The sequence below is a fragment of the Neoarius graeffei genome, chromosome 15, assembly GCF_027579695.1.
Source record: "Neoarius graeffei isolate fNeoGra1 chromosome 15, fNeoGra1.pri, whole genome shotgun sequence".
Lineage (NCBI taxonomy): Eukaryota > Metazoa > Chordata > Actinopteri > Siluriformes > Ariidae > Neoarius > Neoarius graeffei.
The window spans coordinates 67,117,949-67,141,528 of record NC_083583.1 but is presented as its reverse complement, the minus strand read 5'-3'; the positions used below and the strand labels follow the sequence as shown (position 1 = coordinate 67,141,528).

General features: G+C 41.1%; 1 protein-coding gene across 1 annotated transcript in view; it reads right to left on the bottom strand.

The window, feature by feature from the left end:
- The window catches only part of dennd1b (DENN/MADD domain containing 1B), a 216,774-nt gene that overhangs the window by 189,146 nt on the left and 4,048 nt on the right, over window positions 1–23,580 (bottom strand). The window lies entirely within an intron of this gene.

Below are 23,580 nucleotides of genomic sequence, written 5' to 3'. Positions count from 1 at the left end.
GGGGATTTGTGTCCATTAAGGAGGTCGGGCGGGGTGGCACTGTGGTGTAGTGGTTAGCACTGTTGCCTCGCAGTGAGAAGGTTCCGGGTTTGTACCTCATGGCCGACAAGGGGCCTTTCTGTGTGGAGTTTGCATGTTCTCCCCGTGTCTATGTGGGTTTCCTCCGGGTGCTCTGCTTTCCCCCACAGTTCAAAGACATGCAGTTAGGATAACTGGCTACTCTAAATTTAGAGTAGCCAGTTATCCTAACTGCATGTCTTTGAACTGTGGGGGAAAGCAGAGCACCCGGAGGAAACCCACATAGACACGGGGAGAACATGCATTGATCAAGTCCACTGATCAAGTTTGGAGAGGGGCTGTGCCAAGTTTAAAATGCTCTAAACACACCAATGATTGCTTATTGAAATGTAATCAGTGGTGCCCTTACAGCTCTTTGCTGGCTCTGGGAGAAAGGAGGTGGTCAGGTGCTGATTTTGGGCAATGAGGCCTGACATTTTATCCAGGCCTCATTTGGAATCAACCTTCCAGTTTATCCAAAGGTGTGCAGTAGGGTTGAGATCAGGACATTCAAGATCTTCCACACAAACTTCGTGGAGTTTGCTTTGCACACATGTGTACAGTCATCCTGGAACAGACCTTCCCCAAACCTTCCTGTTGCTGCAAATTTGGAAGAATACAACCCCAATTCCAAAGAAGTTGGGACGTTGTGTAAACTGTAAATAAAAACAGAATGTGATAAATTTGCTGATCATGGAAATCCTATATTTCACTGAAAATAGTACAAAGACAACATATCAAATGTTGAAACTGAGATTTTTATTTATTTTAAATATATGTTCATTTTGAATTTCATGTCAGCAAAATGTTTCAAAAAAGTTGTGACGGGCATGTTTACCACTGTGTTGAATCACCTTTACTTTTAACAACACCCTGTAAATGTTTGGGAACTGAGGAGATCAATTGCTGTAGTTTTGAAAGAGAAATGTTGCCCCATTCTTGCCTGATGTACAGTTGCTCAACAGTTCGAGGTCTCCTTTATCATATTTTGTGCTTCATAATGCGCCAAATGTTTTAAATGGGAGAGAGATCTGGACTGCAGGCAGGCCCGTTTAGCACCCAGACTCTTTTACTACAGAGCCATGCAGTTTTAATATGTACAGAAAGCAGTTTGGCTTTGTCTTGCTGAAAGAAGGAAGGCTTTCCCTGAAAAAGATTTTGTCAGGATGGCAGCATATTGCTCTGAAAGGTGTATATCATTCAGCATTAATGATGCCTTCCCAGATGTACAAGCTACCCATGTCACGTGCACTATTGCACCCTCATACCATCACAGATGTTGGCTTTTGAACTGTGCACTGATGATAAGCCGGATGGTCCCTCTCCTCTTTAGCCTGGAGGATGTGGTGTCTGATTTCTAAAAAGAATTTCTACTTTTGATTCATCAGATCTCGGGACAATTTTCCACTTCACCTCAGTCCATCAACATCACCGAGCTCTTTTACGAGCTCGGGGCCCAGAGAAGTTGACTGTGTTTCTGGATATTGTTTATAATCGGAGCTTATTTTATTTTCTCTCCTTTTTTATTTTTACTTTTTATTTTTTTTTCTGTGTGTTTGTGTAGTTTGATGTTTGAGTGTTTTAGTCTGTCGGTTATGGTGTAGCTCTGGACCCAGTTTTGGGTGTCTGTTTCCTCCAGGCCTTGGTTCGCTGTGGGTGATGCCTGTGTTCCCAGCTGTGGACTGCAGTGAGCTCGTTGCTCATTTTAACATCGTGGTTGTTCAGCGCTCTGTGCTTTAATGCTTGGCGTGACGTTCCAGGCGATGTTGCTCGGTGGTGTCATGGCAGCTGTGCAGGCGGTTTAGGACATACCAGCGCTCTGCGTGGCGGTGCTTCTGTGCTCGCTTTGTGGATCCATGGCGTGGTGTTCGAGCGATGTTGCTGGTGGTGTCACGGTGGCTGTACTGGTGGTGTGGGACTTGTTTTTGTGCGCCTTTTGGGGGGACTGTGGCTGCTACACCTCTGGAATTACATCCTGACCCCTATTTGGTGGACTTTTTTTTTTCCTGTCTATTATTGTAAAGTGTCCTTGGGTTTTGAGAAAGGCGCTATATAAATTGAACCTATTATTATTTTTATTATTATTTATCTGGTTTTAATTTGCATTTGTGGATGCAGTAACAAACTGTTTTCACAGACAATGGTTTTCTGAAGTGTTCCTGAGCCCATACACTGATTTTCCACTCCAGACACATGTTTAATGCAGTGTCGCCTGAGGGGCTGAAGCTCACAGGTATCCAATGTCAGTTTTCAGCCTTGTCTCTTGCAGACAGAGATTTTTCCAGATTCTCTGAATCTTTTAATGATATTATGTACAACCCCAATTCCAAAAAAATTGCGATGCTGTATAAACTGTAAATAAAAACAGAATGCGATAATTTGCAAATCTTGGAAACACTATATTTCATTGAAAATAGTAGAAAGACAACATACGAAATGCTGAAACTGAAAACTTTTGTTTTTTGGAAAATAGATGCTCATTTTTAAGTTGATGTCAGCCACATGATTCAAAAAAGTTGGGACAAGGGCATGTTTACCACTGTGTTGCATCACCTCTACTTTTAATAATGCTCTGTAAACATTTGGGAACTGAGGAGACCAATTGTTATAGTTTTGGAAGAGAAATGTTGTCCCATTCTTGCCTGATGTACAATTTCAGTTGCTCAACAGTTCAGCATTTCCTTTGTCGTATTTTGTGCTTCATAATGCACCAAATGTTTTAAATGGGAGACAGGTCTGGCCTGCAGGCAGGCCAGTTTAGCACCTGGACTCTTTTACTACGGAGCCATGCAGTTTTAATATGTGCAGAAAGTGGTTTGACATTGTCCTGTTGAAAGAAGGAAGGCCTCCCCTGAAAAAGATTTTGTCTGGATGGCAGCATATTGCTATGAAATGTGTATATATCATTCAGCATTAATGATGCCTTCCCAGACGTACAAGCTACCCATGTCATGTGCACTAATGCCCCCTCATACCATCACAGATGCTGGCTTTTGAACTGTGCACTGATAACAAGCCGGATGGTCCCTCTCCTCTTTAGCCTGGAGGACGTGGTGGCCATTATTTCTAAAAAGAATTTCTACTTTTGATTCGTTAGACCTCGGGACAATTTTCCATTTTGCCTCAGTCCATCGTAAAAGAGCTCGGGCCCAGAGAAGGTGGCGGTGTTTTTGGATATTGTTTATATCTGGTTTTAACTTGCATTTGTGGATGCAGTAATGAACTACTTTCACAGATGATGGTTTTCTGAAGTGTTCCTGAGCCCATACAGTGATTTCCACTACAGACACGTGTTTGCTTTTAATGCAGTGTCTCCTGAGGGACTGAAGATCACAGGCATCCAATGTCAGTTTTCAGCCTTGTCTCTTGCATACAGAGATTTCCTCCCCATCTTTACTTCTGAGAGACTCTGCCTCTCTGGGATGCTCTTTTTATACCCAGTCATCTTACTGATCTGTTGACAATTAACCAAATTATTTTTCTTTTCTTTTAGCATTACACAACTTTTTCAGTCTTTTGTTGCCCCGTCCCAATTTTTCTGAAACATGTTGCTGACATCAAATTTAAAATGAGTATGTATTTTTCAAAAAACAATAAAACTTCTCAGTTTCAACATATGATATGTTGTCTTTGTACTATTTTCAATGAAATATAGGGTTTCCATGATTCGCAAATCTTCACATTCTGTTTTTATTTATGTTTTACACGGTGTCCCAACTTTTTTGGAATTGGGGTTGTACCATAGATGATGTGATATCCCCAAATTCTTTCTAATTTTACATTAAGGAACATTATTCTTAAATTGTTTCATTGTTTGCCCATGCAGTCTTTCACAGAGCGGTGAACCCCTCCCCATCTTTATTTCCGAGAGACTCTGCCTCTCTGGCATGCTCTTTTTATATGCAATCATGTTAATGACCTGTTGACAATTAACCAAATTAGTTTGAAGCATTACACAACTTTTTCTGAAACGTTCCTGATATGAAATTCAAAATCAACATATATATTTTTCAAAAAACAATAAAATTTCTGTTTCAACATATCTGATATGTTGTCTTTGTACTATTTTCGATGAAATATAGGGTTTCCATGACTTGCAAACAGGCCTGGAATTTCGTCATTTTAGGGGCAAGGCCACTTGGTCTTTTGTGCTGTCAATTTTTTGAGGGCACGAAGGCCAAAAGCCTGGGCACCAAGGCCATGAAATAAAACAATGATTTTAAGTTCACATCTATAATGAATTTAATTTAAGGACTAATGACTCTTCTGAGGAAGATTGGAGTCTCAGTCGAAACTATCAAGCAGGTAAAGAAACATCTACACTATTATGTCTGAAGATTAGAAAATATTGAACACATCTAAACTTAGCAATCCATCACTCACTTCAAAAATTGTAAAACTTATAAAACCTATATCCTCCCATAATTGTTGTTCAATTGACACAGAATGTGAAAGAGCATCTTCAGACTGTACTACTACGCAGATTTTTGATTAATCAAAATTGAGCCTGGAGTACATCAAAATGTTTGACTGTAAATGGAACATATACTAGCATGCAGGCTACTGATCAACCCATAAGACCCCAGACCGATTTCTCAATCAAGGAAAATTATTGAGGAAATAAAATGAACTAAATAGATGACAAAGAAAACATTTCTGACCTTTTATTTTTTAAAATAGCACTTTCATGTCTCAAGATCTGAAATATTAAATTGCAGATTTGCAGAACACTGCAGCACTATTACACTGTTAACCCGAAAGTTCATTCTATGCAAACAGTTTGAGTAAATTCCACTTTTAAAGATTAGTTTTATTGCATTACTTAAACAGTATGAGTCTATGAAGAGTATATGAGACAGTCATTGGGTTACTCATTTTTGTAATTTAAACAAACTTAAACTATCATGTTTTACCTCAGGCCACAGTGCTGCCCTGTTGTGATTGGCTCAAAACTCAAGACAAGTCTGTGCTTGCTTGGCATAATAAAAGTAAATGTTGTAATGACACCAAAAACAATGAGATAAAATCTCTTGCGATGGTGATCTTGTCAAGATGGCAGCAGTTACATTTCAGTTAAACCGCAAAAAGAAACATACAATACTAGTAACAAAACAATGCTAACTGCATAGATTAAAAAAGTGGCTATGAACAGACAACAGCACGTCACGTATCATATTATGGCAGGAACAAGCAGTAGTAATATCCATGACCTTACGCTTAAAGCTCAACAAAGGAAAAACTTGACAGCAAGCTAATTAGCATTTGTTATCGGCTACAGTCGGTACTCGGCACGTTAAAAGTGGGTCAACGTTGTAACGACATAATGTTACTGAACAAGCAATGCTTATTTAACGGTAACAAACTTAAGCCCTATATGTTGAAATTCCTATCTTATTCGTTCATTAATTTATCACACAGTCTTACCTCAGTCAACTTCTTCCCTCCTTCTGTGAAAATTCAACGTCTCAGACGCGGACACAAGTGGGCAGGGGATGCGTTTGATTAAGTCTCCTGGTTGGCTGGTGATAGATTGGTGTCATTATAGCACGTCAGAGCGGTTCATGCCAGGCTCGAGTCCAATCCACCACTGATGAGTTGCCCAATAAGAATCCAGAATGTCATCAAAAGACGTATTTTTTTCTCAATAGACGCAGGTGATGTTAAAGCCTATTGGCAGTCATGAGGCAGACTACAAAACTGCAAAACCGTAGGGCATCAAGGCCACTGTGGCCTTACGGCAGATTTTTTTTCCAAGGGCACAAGGCCAAATTGAGAGGGCACAAGGGCCATGGCCCTCGTGAAATTCCTGCCCTGCTTGCAAATCTTCACATTGTTTTTATTTACAGTTAACACAGCATCCCAATTTTTTTGGAAATGGGGTTGTACAACTTTCTAAAATATTTTTTGAATGCTGACTGTTATTTGTCCTCCATCAAACTGTACTGTTGGTAGGTGGTGGTGTTCTGGCATCCACCAAACCCACAGTTGTCCATCAGACTGCCAGTGGAACATGGTTCCATTGCTCCAGAGTCAAGTGCCGGTTCTTTACACCGCTACAGCCGACGCTTCTCATTGCGTATAATGATCTCAGGCTTGTGTGCAGATGCTCACAATTCTGGAAACCTACAGTGCCTTGCAAAAGTATTCATCCCCCTTGGTGTTTGTCCTGTTTTGTTGCATTACAAGCTGGAATTAAAATGGATTTTTGGGGGGTTAGCACCATTTGATTTACACAACATGCCTACCACTTTAAAGGTGGAAATTGTTGTTTTATTGTGACACAAACAATAATTAAGATGAAAAACAGAAATCTGGAGTGTGCATAAGTATTCACCCCTTTTGTATGAAACCCCTAAATAAGAGCTGGTCCAACCAATTCACTTCATAAGTTACTTAATTAGTTGATTAAGATCCACCTGTGTGCAATCAAAGTGTCGCATGGTCTGGCACATGATGTCTGTATAAATCAACCTGTTCTGGAAGGACCCTGACTCTGCAACACTACTAAGCAAGCAACATGAAAACCAAGGAGCCTCCAAACAGGTCAGAAACAAAGTTGTGGAGAAGTATAAATCAGGGTTGGGTTATAAAAAAATATCCCAAACTTTGAATATCCCAGGGAGCACCATTAAATCCATTATAGCAAAATGGAAAGAATATGGCACCACTACAAACATGACAAGAGAAGGCCACCCACCAAAACTCACAGACCAGGCAAGGAGGGCATTAATCAGAGATGCAACAAAGGCACCAAAGATAACACTGGAGGAGCTGCAAAGATCCACGGTGAGGATTCACTTAAGTGATTCATAACCATAAGCATTTCTATTGTGTTATTTATGAACATATGAGAATTACTCCAAGTAAAGATATAATGAACTGCAAGTTAGATCATGTAATAGCTGACTCTGGGTGTAGACTTGAAACCAAAAGTATGATAGAAGTAATGATAGAGTTCAGGTATTTCAGCTCTTACTATTGTGAACAGGTTCATAAAATCAAGCACAAATGGACACATAGACAAATCTTGCTAGTTGAATGAGTAGTACTGAAGAGCTCAGTGACTTTAAACATGGCACTGTCATCAGATGCCACCTTTGTCAGTCCTTGAAATTTTTGCCCCAGTCAAGTAGAAGTGGCATTAACTGTGAAATAGAAGAATCTAGGTGCAATAAAAGCTTGCCGTAAACCACACCAACTCACAAAGCAAGTGCTGAAGCATAGGACCACTTTAAGTTGTACATTCCACAGAGTAGGGCTTTATGGAAGAGTGGCCAGAAAAAAAGGAATTGCTTAAAAAAATCACATTTGGAGTTTGCCCAACAGCATGTGGCAGACTCCCCAAACACATGGAAGAAAATTCTCTGGTCAAATGAGACTAAAATGGATCTTTTTGGCCATCATGGGAAATGCCATGTGTGGTGCAAACCCAACACCCTGAGAACACCATCCCTGCATTGAAGTATGGTGGTGGCAGCATCATGCTGTGGGGATGTTTTTCATCTGCAGGGACAGGAAAGCTGGTCAGGACTGAAGGAAAGATGGATGGCACTAAATACAGGGCAATTCTGGAGGAAAACCTGTTTGAGTCAGCCAGAGGTTTGAAACTGGGATGAAGGTTCACAGTCTAGTAGGACAATGACCCTAAACATACTGCTAAAGCTACACTGGAATGGTAGGGAAGCATTTAAATGCCTTGGAATGGCCTAGTCAAAGCCCAGACCTCAATCCAATTGAGAATCTGTGGCATAACTTGAAGATTGCTGTACACCAATGTAACCCATCTAACTTGAAGGAGTTGAAGCAGTTTTGCCTTGAGGAATGGGCAAACATCCCAGTGGCTAGATGTGCTAAGCTAATAGAGACATACCCCAAGAGACTTGCAGCTGTAATTGTAGCAAAAGGTGGCTCTATAAAGTATTGACTCTGGGGGGTGAATATTTATGCACACTCCAGATTTCTGTTTTATCATCTTAATTATTGTTTGTGTCCCAATAAAAAAAAAAGTGCATTGGTGCAGTGGTAGGCACGTTGTGTAAATCAAATGGTGCTAACACCCCAAAATCCATTTTAATTCCAGCGTGTAATGCGACAAAACAGGACAAACACCAAAGGGGATGAATACTTTTGCAAGGCACTGTATTTCATGAAGTTCCTGACACACGGTTCTTGTGCTGATGTTGCTTCCAGAGGCAGGTTGGAACTCTGTAGTGAGTGATGCAACAGAGGATAGGTGATTTTTATGTGCTTCAGCACTTGCTTTGTGAGTTGGTGTGGTTTACGGCAAGCTTTTATTGTGCCTAGATTCTTCTATTTCACAGTTAATGCCACTTCTACTTGACTGGGGCAAAAATTTCAAGGACTGACAAAGGTGGCATCTGATGACAGTGCCATGTTTAAAGTCACTGAGCTCTTCAGTACTACTCATTCAACTGGCAAGATTTGTCTATTTGTCCATTTGTGCTTGATTTTATGAACCTGTTCACAATAGTAGGAGCTGAAACACCTGAACTCTATCATTAGACGGGGTGTCTACATACTTTTGGCTCTGTCGTGTATGATGAACTGTTTCACATCTTTGGTGTCGTTTCAAGTCTACACCCAGAGTCAGCTATTACATGATCTAACTTGCAGTTCATTATATCTTTACTTGGAGTAATTCTCTTATGTTCATAAATAACACAATAGAAATGCTTATGGTTATGAGTCACTTAAATGAAGTGAATGCTTAAGTGAAAACCAGATGGTGAAATCACAAAGGAATATTGGATTCTAATAGATGTTTGGTATTAAACAGATGTAATGTTATCAGTGCGTCTGCAACCGCGTGACATTAATCAGCCCTTTCTCAGGCTGCAGGCCGACTCTTACACGAGCTGACGGAGTCCTACTGTTAACAAACATGCCACCTACATCAACATATTAATTTCCATCTGTGTACTCAGCCCAGACTCCTGGCATTCGTGCACTTCTCCATAGCTCCCTGAGGCTTAACACTTGGGCTGCTACCAAGTTCAGTCACTGTCATTCTCATCTCAAGAGGACGCACTTTCAACTTACACAGTGGGGTCCAAACATCTCAGGGCACCATCAGGAACTGCTTATATTTCCATATTTATCAAAACATGAGCACATATCTGCTTTGTTATTGGATAATGGAGCTGAGGTTTCAAATTCTCATACAAAATCCAAATATAGACCGAATTGCCAGTTTATATTTTTATATATTCTATAGACACAAGTGTTTTATTGGGAAATACACCATTTTCATCCGAGCTCCATCCAGGACATAGAGAACCAAAACTGTGACATGAATATATGTCACTTGTGAGGAAATCAATGAATTGTTTTGATAAATTTGGATACTTTGTTTGTGAATGTGTCGATATAATAAAAAGAAAATCACACGTTGGCTTGAAGATATGAAGTTTATCTTCTCATGTTGAAAAACTCACATTTTTTGTACAAAATACATCACGGATCTGAGTGACATTTAAATAATATTGGCTGGCGTTGAGTGGTATATCAGATATATTCCATTCAGCGAGCATGATACTGAACGAGCTGAAGATGAATATATCTTCATGGATGGAATATATCTGATATACAATGAAAAAAGCCATTATTATTATTATTATTATACATACACGTTCCTGGCGGCACAGTGGTGTAGTGGTTAGCGCTGTCGCCTCACAGCAAGAAGGTCCTGGGTTCGAGCCCCGGGGCCGGCGAGGGCCTTTCTGTGTGGAGTTTGCATGTTCTCCCCGTGTCCGCGTGGGTTTCCTCCGGGTGCTCCGGTTTCCCCCACAGTCCAAAGACATGCAGGTTAGGTTAACTGGTGACTCTAAATTGACCATAGGTGTGAATGTGAGTGTGAATGGTTGTCTGTGTCTATGTGTCAGCCCTGTGATGACCTGGCGACTTGTCCAGGGTGTACCCCGCCTTTCGCCCGTAGTCGGCTGGGATGGGCTCCAGCTTGCCTGCGACCCTGTAGAAGGATGGAGCGGCTAGAGATAATGAGATGAGATGAGATACACGTTCCTTTCAGATGTTCATCGCGTCTTTCTCTTTCAAAATTCTTTCAAAAATCTTCCATATTTAACGAAGCAAACCTGGCGGCCATGTTTATGTACAAATTGTCAGTCGCTCACTAGCATGGAAGTTTTATGTCTTCAACGTGTGACGTCATGTTGTCTTGACAACCATGCAATATCGTAAACCATATTCAATGTTCATTCTCCATTGGGTAGAGTGACATAATACACATAGGATAAGTGATATGTTAACAATATTGCATGCTATCAAACCAAATGAATGAAATCCGCTAGAAGGGAATAGAACACGTTTTTATTCCATCACAAAAGTGTCCTGTATGTATAATATTTCCCGATATTTCATTCCGATGATGTAACTCCCAGTGATTTCCCGCTGACTAGACATGCATTGTCAAAATAGCGAACCGGTTCAAAATTTAAATTATTTTGAATAACTTGGGTATTTTGTGTGTGTGTCCCCATATAATATAAAGAACATCACACAGTGGCCTGAAGATATGAAGTTTATCTTCTTGTGTTGAAAATATTTTCACCCTTTCACTTCGCTTACTCGTGAAATATGTTCTCCACTCAAAGATAAAGTTAGTATCTTTGCACCACTGCGTAATATGTGTGTATTTATGTGTGTATTTATGTGTGTATTTTATACACACTTTGTGTGTATTTTATATGATTGATTGATTGATTGATTGATTTCTTAGTCTCCGAACACGTTGCTAGCTCCTCATAACCAACACGTCTGGTTTTATGCATTTCATACAAAAGTTAAAATGTCTGGTTTACACATTAACATTGCAACTGCTTTCATCAAGTAGTACATTTTGAAATTATTGAATTAAATTGCAGAATACCACCTTAATTCTGAAAAATCGGGGACGCTGTGTATAGCGTAAGTAAAAACAATGTGAAGATTTGCAAATCATGGAAACAGTATATAGTATTTCATTGAAAATGGTACAAAGACAACACAGATGTTGAAACTGAGAAATTTTATTGTTTTTCGAAAAATATGTGCTCATTTTGAATTTGATGTCAGCAACACGTTTCAGAAAAAGTTGGGACGGGGCAATAAAAGACTGAAAAAGTTTTGTAATGTTAAAAAAAAAATTTGGTTAATTGGCAACAGGTCAGTAAGATGATTGGGTATAAAAAGAGCATCCCAGCGAGGCGGAGTCTCTCAGAAGTAAAGATGGGGATGGGTTCACTGCTCTGTGAAAGACTGCATGGGAAAACATTGCAACAATTTAGGAATAACATTTCTCAATGTAAAAGTACAAAGAATTTGGGGATCACATCATCTATGGTACATGTGATAGTCTCAGCATTTAAGTCTAGGCTGAAAACATATCTGTTTAGTCAAGCCTTTTGTTAATGGTGTTTATGAGGTAAAGGAGTAGATCTGGAGGGTCCTCAGACATAGAGTGTTTTGGTAAACTGGGATGTATGGATGCTGTCAGTCCCCACTCGCTTGCTCACTCGAGTTTGTTGACGGTGCAGTGGCTGGCTGCTTTATGTCCCGGGGCTCCCTCATGCCTGTGTTACCTTCTGGCTCTCTCCTTTTAGTTATGCTGTCATAGTTAGTTGCCGGAGTCCCTGCTTGTACTCGGTGCAATATGTATGCTGTTCCTACTTATTCAGGTGACATTGGGCATACCTAACCACCTGTGTTTTCTTTCTCTTCCCCCCCCCCTCCACCCCAAATCTGTCCCTCTGAGTTACATGGAGTCAACAGGAAATCTTTTGGTGGAGACGGTGGGGACCTCGACTGGCTATCGTAGCCTGCAGGGAATCGGCCGTCAGACGTTCTGTCGCATGTCCCAGACCCGGTGAAATGTAACTGAATTGTCTTGGCCAGGCCTAAGGGTCCCATCTGCATCTCATCATTGCTGAGGAGTGTGCTCCCATCACCCAATCAAGCATCCAGCCAGAGCAGGTCATGATATATTTTTTACCATATTAACATGCCATTGTGCGTCATGCCTGATGTAAAGACTCTCGTCTCTGCGAGCCTACCACACAGATTTAATACTTGTCATTTTTAGGGCATACCTAACAACGTGTTTTCTTTCTCTCCCCCCCCATCTGTCCCTCTGAGTTACATGTTGATCCTGGGATTGAGATGCTGGCCTCTTCTGCCCCTCGGACCTGCTTGATCCATCCTGGTGCCCTGTGTCTGGTCGGAGTTTTATCGCCCCACTCCTGTGAAGGACGGCCCCATGAGGACAGTTGAGGGTTATACCTGTTAAAACTGTTAATATTATAGTCAGGCTGTCTGTTGTTGCCCAAATGAGGATGGGTTCCCTTTTGAGTCTGGTTCCTCTCGAGGTTTCTTCCTCATGTCGTCTGAGGGAGTTTTTCCTTGCCACCGTCGCCACAGGCTTGCTCATTGGGGATAGATTAGGGATAAAATTAGCTCATGTTTTAAGTCGTTCAAATTCTGTAAAGCTGCTTTGCGACAATGTTTATTGTTAAAAGCGCTGTACAAATAAACTTGATTTGATTTGATTTGACATAATATCATGAAAAGATTCAGAGAATCCTCTCTCTCACTCTGTGTTAATATGACACAAAAATTCCAAATTGTCTTTTTTTTTTTTTTTTTGGAAAGTGCAGCCACCTCCATCAAAAGACTTCCCCACATCAGAAACTTTAAAGTTACATCTTTACTTCTGACTGTTACCAAGTGCTGTCACAAGAGACTCAGACCAAAAATGCAGATTAAAAGGTTAACATCCATCCATTATCCATAACTACTTATCCTGTGCAGGGTCACGGGCAAGCTGGAACCTGTCCCAGCTGACTATGGGCGAGAGGTGGGGTACACCTTGGACAAGTCACCAGGTCATCGCAGGGCTGACATACAGAGACAAACACTCAGTCAATTTAGAGCCACCAATTAACCTAATCTGTATATCTTTGACCTGTAGGGGAAACCGGAGCACCTGGAGGAAACCCAAGCAGACACAGGAAGAACATGCAAACTCCACACAGAAAGGCCCCCATTGGCCACTGGGCTTGAAACCAGAACTTTCTTGCCATGAGGCGACAGTGCTAACCACTTCACCACCCTAAAAGGTTAAATGTTAAAAAGGCCACCCTAAAAGGTTAACCATTTAAATGTTAAACCTATTTTTTTACAACCCCGATTCCAAAAAACTTGGGATAAAGTACAAATTGTAAATACAGTAAAAATGGAATGCAATGATGTGGAAGTTTCAAAATTCCCTATTTTATTCAGAATAGAACATTGATGTTAGAACATCAAATGTTTAAACTGAGAAAATGTATCATTTAAAGAGAAAAATTAGGTTATTTTTAAATTTCATGACAACAACTAGGGTTGCCACATCTGAGTTGTAAAAAACCGGGACACATCGGTCGGCAGCCGCGCCTGCGCGCACGTACGAGCGCGGGGGTTGAGGGCTGCGGACACGCACATCTACGATGCCTTATGCCTTATGTGAATGTTCACGTTTAAAAATAAAACAGTTCAACTGGTGCAGTTAGGCGTTTAGTTAAAATTCATTTTGTCTTCTTAACCCTTAAATGGGCACTGCCACAAATATTATTACAAAAAATAATTTCATATAGGAATGATCTTATTTGGACGCCAATATTTTTTTTAACAAATATTTAATAGTAGGCTAACAGCCCCCTGAAGAGTCTCTCCTCCCATTCCGTTTCCAAATCAAAATAATACAAATATAATCAATATAATTTCTCTCAGTCTGCTTCGTTGTTGTTTTAGCCTTTTCTCTGGAGAACTGAACTTTAAAAGTTAGACTACCGTATCATACCAAATAGCCCTAATCCTTTGTTTTAATCACAAGAGAGAGGTGCTATGGTATTGGGACAACTGATTTATTCATTTCTCACGCCAGTGTTCAGGCATTCTTTTTTGATATATTTAATGATTTATTTAATGATTCATTTATTGATGAAATTGGCCCAGGCTTTAGAACCAGCCTTTATCAGAATCAGAACATAGGAAGTAGACAGCCAGCCTACTCGCGCACCGACCAAGGGAACTCTCACCTATTGTTTGGTATTACGGTATTCCAGTATCTTTGATTTCGCGCGGCCGCCGTTGTATTGACCACGATCACCTAGCAACGGCGACTGGCTGCGTGCGCAAACATTCGGTGAGGCCACACAAGTAGCTGCCTACAATATACCCGCTTACGTGAAAACTATTAATATGTTAAGTGGCTGCGAGAAACATTAATGATTTGTGTTTATTTCAATGGGGGATAATGTGAGGAAGTAAAAAAACCGGGACAAAACGTGTCCCGGGAAGGTTATTCCATTTTCCTGGACATTTTCCATTTTCCACAAAAAAAACGGGACAATCCCGGAAAAACCTGGACGTGTGGCAACACTAACAACAACACATCTCAAAAAAGTTGGGACAAGGCCATGTTTACCACTGTGAGACATCCCCTTTTCTCTTTACAACAGTCTGTAAACGTCTGGGGACTGAGGAGACAAGTTGCTCAAGTTTAGGGACGGGAATGTTAACCCATTCTTGTCTAATGTAGGATTCTAGTTGCTCAACTGTCTTAGGTCTTTTTTGTCATATCTTCCGTTTTATGATGCGCCAAATGTTTTCTATGGGTGAAAGATCTGGACTGCAGACTGGACAATTCAGTACCCGGACCCTTCTTCTACACAGCCATGATGCTGTAATTGATGCAGTATGTAGTTTGGCATTGTCATGATGGAAAATGCAAGGTCTTCCCTGAAAGAGACGTCATCTGGATGGGAGCATATGTTGCTCTAGAACCTGGATATACCTTTCAGCATTGATGGTGTCTTTCCAGATGTGTAAGCTGCCCATGCCACACGCACTAATGCAACCCCATACCATCAGAGATGCAGGCTTCTGAACTGAGCGCTGATAACTTGGGTCGTCCTTCTCCTCTTTAGTCCAAATGACACGGCGTCCCTGATTTCCATAAAGAACTTCAAATTTTGATTTGTCTGACCACAGAACAGTTTTCCACTTTGCCACAGTCCATTTTAAATGAGTCTTGGCCCAGAGAAGACGTCTGCACTTCTGGATCGTGTTTAGATACGACTACTTCTTTGAACTATAGAGTTTTAGCTGGCAACGGCGGATGGCACGGTGAATTGTGTTCACAGATAATGTTCTCTGGAAATATTCCTGAGCCCATTTTGTGATTTCCAATACAGAAGCATGCCTGTATGTGATGCAGTGCCGTCTAAGGGCCCGAAGATCACGGGCACCCAGTATGGTTTTCCAGCCTTGACCCTTACGCACAGAGATTCTTCCAGATTCTCTGAATCTTTTGATGATATTATGCACTGTAGATGATATGTTCAAACTCTTTGCAATTTTACACTGTCGAACTCCTTTCTGATATTGCTCCACTATTTGTCGGCACAGAATTAGGGGGATTGGTGATCCTCTTCCCATCTTTACTTCTGAGAGCCGCTGCTACTCCAAGATGCTCTTTTTATACCCAGTCATGTTAATGACCTATTGCCAATTGACCTAATGAGTTGCAATTTGGTCCTCCAGCTGTTCCTGTTTTGTACCTTTAACTTTTCCAGCCTCTTATTACCCCTGTCCCAACTTTTTTGAGATGTGTTGCTGTCATGAAATTTCAAATGAGCCAATATTTGGCATGAAATTTCAAAATGTCTCACTTTCGACATTTGATATGTTGTCTATGTTCTATTGTGAATACAATATCAGTTTTTGAGATTTGTAAATTATTGCATTCTGTTTTTATTTACAATTTGTACTTTGTCCCAACTTTTTTGGAATCAGGGTTGTATGTATTAACATTTAAATGCAGTTTCTGCTCCACAAGTCCATCTGTAAGCTGTGACTAGAGAAATTGTAATGTATTAGAATATAAAGTGAATCCAACGATCAGAGCTGCTGTGTTAGAAAATTAATAAATATCTTCTGAGCAGGATGGAGACTTCAGCAGTGTTGTAGTATCAAATTGGACCGTTTTGATTCAGGGATGAAATAAAAACCAGGTAGTGTATTCAGACAGCAATGCACAATCAAATTACGAGTGTCAATACATGTGTCTTGTGTGTACTTTTATCCTGATCAGTTTGCTTTGAGGTGGCAGCATGTAGAGTGCTGCGGTTTAATCTTTATCAGAGTTATGTTCGGCTTGAAGCACGGCAAGGTGTGCCAAGATAGAAAAATAATCCACAAATATAGCTGCAAGGGGCGATGAGGGCCCGAGCATTTCCGGTATACCAAATCTGTCATGTATCCAACAAACTGCCTAGGAGGAGAATGTCAAAATGTAACGCGTGTCAAAATGCACAAAACCAAAAATAACTCACTTCCTGTTGAGTGTGGCTAATATAATGTCTCATCTCATCTCATTATCTCTAGCCGCTTTATCCTTCTACAGGGTCGCAGGCAAGCTGGAGCCTATCCCAGCTGACTATGGGCGAAAGGCGGGGTACACCCTGGACAAGTCGCCAGGTCATCACAGGGCTGACACAGACACAGACAACCATTCCAGTGGCGGCTGCTGGTTTTTAAAACAGGGGAAACCCATTTTACACATTCATCGTAAAACCTGTAGGCCGGATATCAAAGCATAGAAAGGTGTGCCCCATTAGCATAGTGAACTAGACAACCCTACCTAGTGGCAGAAAGTATTTTTGCTTGTACATTTCATGTTATAGTCTGGCTTGCCAGGCTAGTGCCTCATATCCTTAATCAAAAATATAAAACATCCAAAAATCACTGGCTATTCAACGAAGAGCCTTGAACATCATACCCTGATATGCAACACAGAGTCTTTAACACAACACCCAGCTGTGCAACACATCCTTGAACATCTTCTGCAACACAGTCTGGAAATTCATAACCAGGTAGGCTATGCAACACACAGAACCTTGAATATTATACCCAGGTATAACCTATAACACAGAGCCCATTCTCTTAACATTACTGAACAATATACACACTTCAGATTCATGAACATGAACACTATTTATACACACATTCTGCCCTCCGCTCCTTTTCCAGAAAATGGTCTGTGACCCTGTCATACCAGCTGGTTGTGCTTTCCAGAGACTTCACCAATTTCTGTTAGCAGCTAGCACTGCAGATCCCAATAAGGCTCAAGCTAGCCTACAACCAGATTGAACTACAAATGAAATAAACGAGTGAATTCACGAATGATCAAACTGATAGAATGGATGAAAGTTAACGGAGCACAACGAATAATATTTACATTTATTTACAGAGTAATGTACAGAGACATCAATGAGAAGAACCGTTTATATGAAAAGAAATTCGGACAGCACTTTGGCACACGACTACACTTTCTCGACATCCGCTAGGGACTGACTGATCATACTTCCGTGTTCCTCATCGAAGTACTGCCCTCCTCATGTCTTTCAAACACTACCTCTAATAATCCTTTATCAGCCCGGCTTCTTGTCCCTCCCACTGTCTCGTTTAGTCCCAGAGAAGCCCGGCTTCCCTGGAAGTGACGATTTTGTTGATTTTAACCAATAACAACTAGCCGAAATTGGCTGTTCAGAGACTGCAACGGATACCCGGCTACCAGTCAGTGTTGCCAGATACTGCCAGATACGTTTTCCATCCCAAAATATGTTCAAAACCCACCAAAATGCACTTAAAACCGCCCAATCTGGCAACACTGCTGCCAGTCCATAGAGCCCATTGAAATAAGAAAGGTTACAGCCTGGCAGCAAAGGTGATTCTCGTAGCGAACTGCAAGTTCGTCAGACATCATTCAAATAAGTTACAGGATAGTTATGAACATAAATACAATGTTAACTGAGTTAACGGAGTTACACTTTAACTCCATAGTTAACTCCATTAACACTCCGTTAACGAGACAGTGGGAGGGACAAGAAGCCGGGCTGATAAAGGATTATTAGAGGTAGTGTTTGAAAGACATGAGGAGGGCAGTACTTCGACGAGGAACACGGAAGTATGATCAGTCAGTCCCTAGCGGATGTCTCTGTACATTACTCTGTAAATAAATGTAAATATTACTCGTTGTGCTCCGTTAACTTATATTATGCAAGTTATTATTTTAATGAGAATTCAACGTCGTAGACGCCGCAGTTTGGGGAGAGAATTTTAGGGGAAGCTCGGCTTCCCTTGTTGTCTCTGAGAAATCGCCCCTGAACCATTCACACTCACATTCACACCTACGGTCAATTTAGAGTCAGCAGTTAACCTAACCTGCATGTCTTTGGACTGTGGGGGAAACCGGAGCACCCGGAGGAAACCCACGCGGACACGGGGAGAACATGCAAACTCCGCACAGAAAGGCCCTCGCCGGCCACGGGGCTCGAACCCAGACCTTCTTGCTGTGAGGCGACAGTGTTAACCACTACACCACCGTGCCGCCCGCTAATATAATGTACTTTACAATTTTGTTCTTCTTGGGGCACCCCACACCCCTACCAAATTTGATACGGATAGGTGAAAGTATATACTGGGTAAAAGATTCAATTACATATGGAGTCCCCTAGACACACCCGGGGCCAAGCCTGTATGCCTGAGAAGTGGTGGCCAGGGCTGATGTGTGTACCAAATTTCATGAATTTTCACCCATGGGAACCATCTCAAAAATGGCCAAGTCTTGAAGAAAATGAAGAAGCATAACAATAATTATAATAAGAAAGAAACCTTTGGAAAACAATAGGGCCTTGCACCTTGGTGCAACGCCCTCTGGTGGACACTGGAGGCTGCACACCTCCGGTGCTCAGGCCCTGATGAGGTGATACAACAGTAGTCAAGTTACTCTTACCATCTCAAAGTCAACAATTTTCCAATAAAGTGTTTTATTATTCTTCTATGACAGCAATTTGACCAGGGTTACAAGTGTTAGTTTATTAAAGAACAACACATCGTCCTTTATAATAATTTCTACTTACATTTGAGGTGTCTACGAAACAAGTTAGGGATTGTTATCACTTACCTAGTCACAGATTTCCACCTGCAGGCTGTAATTTTACAAATAAACCTGAAAGTGGAAACTTTGTCCTGAAGACTTTCATGTGGTGGAAAACCGCCTGAGCATTACAAAGTGTGGCACGATTTAAAACAAACAAAAATCTCCTGAAAGAAAACTTTGACATATCAATGATGGATCATAATATTTGTTTTTCTTTGTGAAATCACAGCATGTTTGTTAGTTGTTTCTCAGATTACGTCAAACCCATGTAGATGAATTATTACAGAAGCAATAATTTATTAGTAAGAGGGAAAGATTAATATGTAAACAGATCAACACTGTACAAGCTGTGCTGTTACAGAAAAACAAATCAACACTGTCTGACCAATCAGATTACACAAATAGCACTGTTGTGTTTATTTTTATGAAGTCCAAAACACTGTGTGCACAATTATTAGGCAAGTGAGTACTCTAACCATACCATTTATTTCTATGCATATTTTACAACCCTAAGCTATATACACTTCAATGCTTATTGGCTTTAAGCATTCTTAGGTGGTATTTATTTGTGTAATGAGGGAGGGTGTGGCCTAAAGTCATTAACACCCTATATTAAGGTGTACATAATTATTAGGCAGCTTCTTTATCTCAGGAAAAATGGGCTAAAAAAGAGATTTATCAGACATTGAAAAGACAAAAATTGTAAAATGCTTATCAGAGGGATGCAGCACTCTTGAAATAGCTAAGCTATTGAAATGTGACCACAGGACAATCAAACGTTTTTTTTTTTTTTGCAAATAGTCAACAGGGTCGTGAAAAACGTGTGGAGAAGAAAAGCCACAAATTAACCAAAAAAGACTAGAGAAGGATTAAACATGAAGCTACCAGGAACCCTTTATCCTCCAGTGCCACTATATTCCAGAACTGCAACCTACCTGGAGTGTCCAGAAGAACAAGGTGTTTGGTGCTCAGAGACATGGCCAAGGTAAGGAAGGCTGAAACACGACCACCACTAAACAAGACTCACAAGCTGAAACATAAGATTGGGCCAAGAAATATCTGAAGACAGATTTTTCAAAGGTTTTATGGAAGGATGAAATGAGAGTGACTCTTGATGGACCAGATGGATGGGCCCATGGCTGGATAACTAATGGACACACAGCACCACTTCGACTCAGACACCAGCAAGGTGGAGGAGGGGTACTGGCATGGGCGCTGCCAGGGGGGGAAAGGTTAGAACAATTCTAGGGGCCCAGCACTGCCATGGGGCCCTTTAAGGGGCTGATAATATGCTTTTAATGATTTTAATAAGACTTTTGAAATAACAATGCAATATTCCATCTGGTAAAATGAGCTAATTCAACAAGGTTGTCTATTTCTTGAGTTCTTCAACATATTGTCATTTAACCCTCCCCCTTTTGCGAAATGGTACGGTCCAGTTCTGGTAGAAGCGCGGTGCGTTAAATCTGTGTGCTGATCAGTGCAACGCTACTTGCTGCTGTGTCGCGGTGCAGCAGCCAGCCAGCCAGCAGTGGAGTGCGTACAGTCTATGATTGCTAAATATGAAGAGTGGCTGTCAAAAACGTAAAGAAAGGCAGCTGAAAGCTGAGAGGGACCGGAGAGGCAGGCAACTGGTCACTCAGTTTTTCCCAAAGAAAGGTAGCCATCGCTCACATGTGTGTTCAAAATATTAGCGAATGGTAAATGAACAGTATGAACGTGGTTGGATTAGCCTATCAAGAGAACACTTTTACAGTTTGTACAGTGACATTTTTTCCATTTTAATAACTGAACTGACTTGTGTGATAAACAAGATGAAATATTACGTTATGCTGGTGCTAATAACTAGTGCTAATAACCGGTTTCATAACTAATGAGGTGCCCTAAATATGCACAGATTCAGCCTCAGGGGGACCTCTGCCCTACCAAACCACTGAACCCCCCTTTGGAGAAGGAGGTAAGCAGCAATACAACCCATAAATGCTTTAGGATTGAAGTTTTTAATGAGCGAGCGCCATATACAGTTTGCTATATACAGTGCAATTGTGATGAGGGTGGGCAAAGTTGAGGGGCCCAAAATTCTAATCTTTCATGGGGCCCAAAATTTCTGGCGGCGCCCCTGGGTACTGGTATGGGCTGCTATTATGGAGGATGAGTTAGTTGAACCATTTCAAGTTGAAGATGGATTTAAAAATCAACTCCCAAACCTACTGCCAGTTTCTAGAAGATACATTCTTCAAGCACTGGTCCAGGAAGAAGTCTGAAATCATTCAAGAAGGCCATGAGTTTTATGCAGGCCAATGCACCATCACATGCATCCAAGTACTCCACTGCTTGGTGAGCCAACAGAGGCCTTAAAGATGGCCAAGTAATGACACGGCCCCCTTCCTCACCTGACTTAAACTCATTGAGAACTTGTGGGCCCTTCTTAAACGTGCGATTTACAGTGAGGGAAGATAATACACCACTCTGAAGAGCATTTGGGAAGCCGTGGTTGCTGCTGCACAAAAAGTTGATCATCAACAAATCAAGAAACTAACAGACTCCATGGATGGAAGGCTCAGGGCAGTTATTGAAAAGAAGGGTGGCTATATTAGTCACTGAATATTTTTGAAATGCCAAAAGTGTGTATTTGTTAATTCTGAATTGTTTATTTGTTACAATTACTCTAAAAATTTAAATAAGATGGGGAAATTTTAGCTTTTCATTTTGTTGCATAATAATTCTGCACACTAAATCTTGCCTAATAATTGTGCACACTCATATTCCCCTGAGAAAGCCTAAACTCCCTTTTCCTTTGTTAAACATTCAGGTTTTAGGTTTATTAACAATTTAGATTGACTGAATTGTTTTGGCCTGTCTGTGCATGGAAGTCGCATCCTTATAAACGTAAGTGGCACAGAGCCCTCAGGCATCAGCACCCATTCTAGCACCCGGTACACACCAGGCGTTAGTGCAGGGACAGGCAGGGCTGCCCGAGCAAATAGCATCTGAGAGAGAGAGAGAGTGTGTGTGTGTGTGTGTGTGTGTGTGTGTGTGTGTGTGTGTGTGTGAGTGAGAGAGAGAGAGTGTTTCTCAGTGATCAAGTCCCTCAAATATAAGCCGAGATTTTTATGATCCGTATTGGAGCAGGGCGGACTGCTTCAGCACAGCTTGCTCAGGGGCTCCATGCCATTAACTCTCCACATGTGGAGCAAATTTGTTTTATTTATTTACAAGCGTATAGCAACTCATGGCAGGGGTGTGTAGAAACACTGTTTCCAGTGACGGTGTCACACTCACAGAGTACCTGGGCTTGTCTGCCTCTGCTCATTTTGCCTAGGGACTTGTCTGTCACATTAAAGTAGACACATTGCCATTCAAGACCCTCTCCAGTCCCTGCTGCCTGACCATGAAATAGGCCAACTTTCATGTCTTGCCTCGCTTCTCGGCATTCTCTGACTTTTGAGATTGCCTTGCCTTGTCTTCTCATTCGGCTTTCTAGCAGTTGGTGAATGAGACATAGCTGCCGCATCGCTCTCGTACACAGGTCCCTCAGCAGACAGATTTCAGCAGGGCTTCCAGGAGCAAAAGGACTCACTAGTCAGCACTCCTTTTGTCGTGTGCAGTATTCACAGCCCTCAAGCAAGCGAGAATTTGAGCACTTGCATGAGAGATGGACGAATTTGAAATTGAATATGACTATTTAGTGTGTGTATATGTAAAATCTAACACATACACAGAGATTATATATGAATATACACTCATCGGCCCCTTTATTAGGACCACCCATACATCCACCTGCTGTCTGTTTGATGCAGTTCTCTAATCAGCCGATCCCTTGGCAGCAGCACAATGCGTCAAATCATGCAGATACAAATCAAGAGCTTCAGTTAATGTTCATAATGTTCAAACATCAGAATGGGAAAAATTGTGATCTCACAGTGAAGAGTGACTTTCACTGTGGCATGGGTGTTGGTTTGAGTCAGATGGACTGGTTTGAGTATTTCAGAACCTGCTGATCTCCTGGGGTTTTCACACACAAATAACAGTCTCTAGAGTTTACACAGAATGGTGTGAAAAACAAAAAACAGAATGAGTGAGCGATAGTTCTGTGGGTGGAAACAAACGCCTTGTTGATAAGAGAGGTCAGAGGAAAATGGCCAGACTGGTTTGAGCTTCTTTGCCAGGAAGGATACAGTAACTCATATAATCACTCTTTATAACCGTGGTGAACAGAAAAGCATCTCAGCATGCAACAGCAGAACAGAAAAACACATTGCAGGCCTAGAAATTCATATATTTTTTTCACCAGCCAGCTGGACTAGTTACCTTCCAAAGTAACTAGCCAAACAGAAAATCAACTAGCCAAAATTTGTTCATGTATGAATTTTACTTCTGTCAAAAATAACACAAAAGAGAATAGTTACCATTGTTCATGACTAATGTGCATTTATTTCAAGACCCGATTATTTTGATACTGTTGTCAAATACATAAATGAGAACAACACAGAGCACTATAATATAACATCAACAAATAATAATAT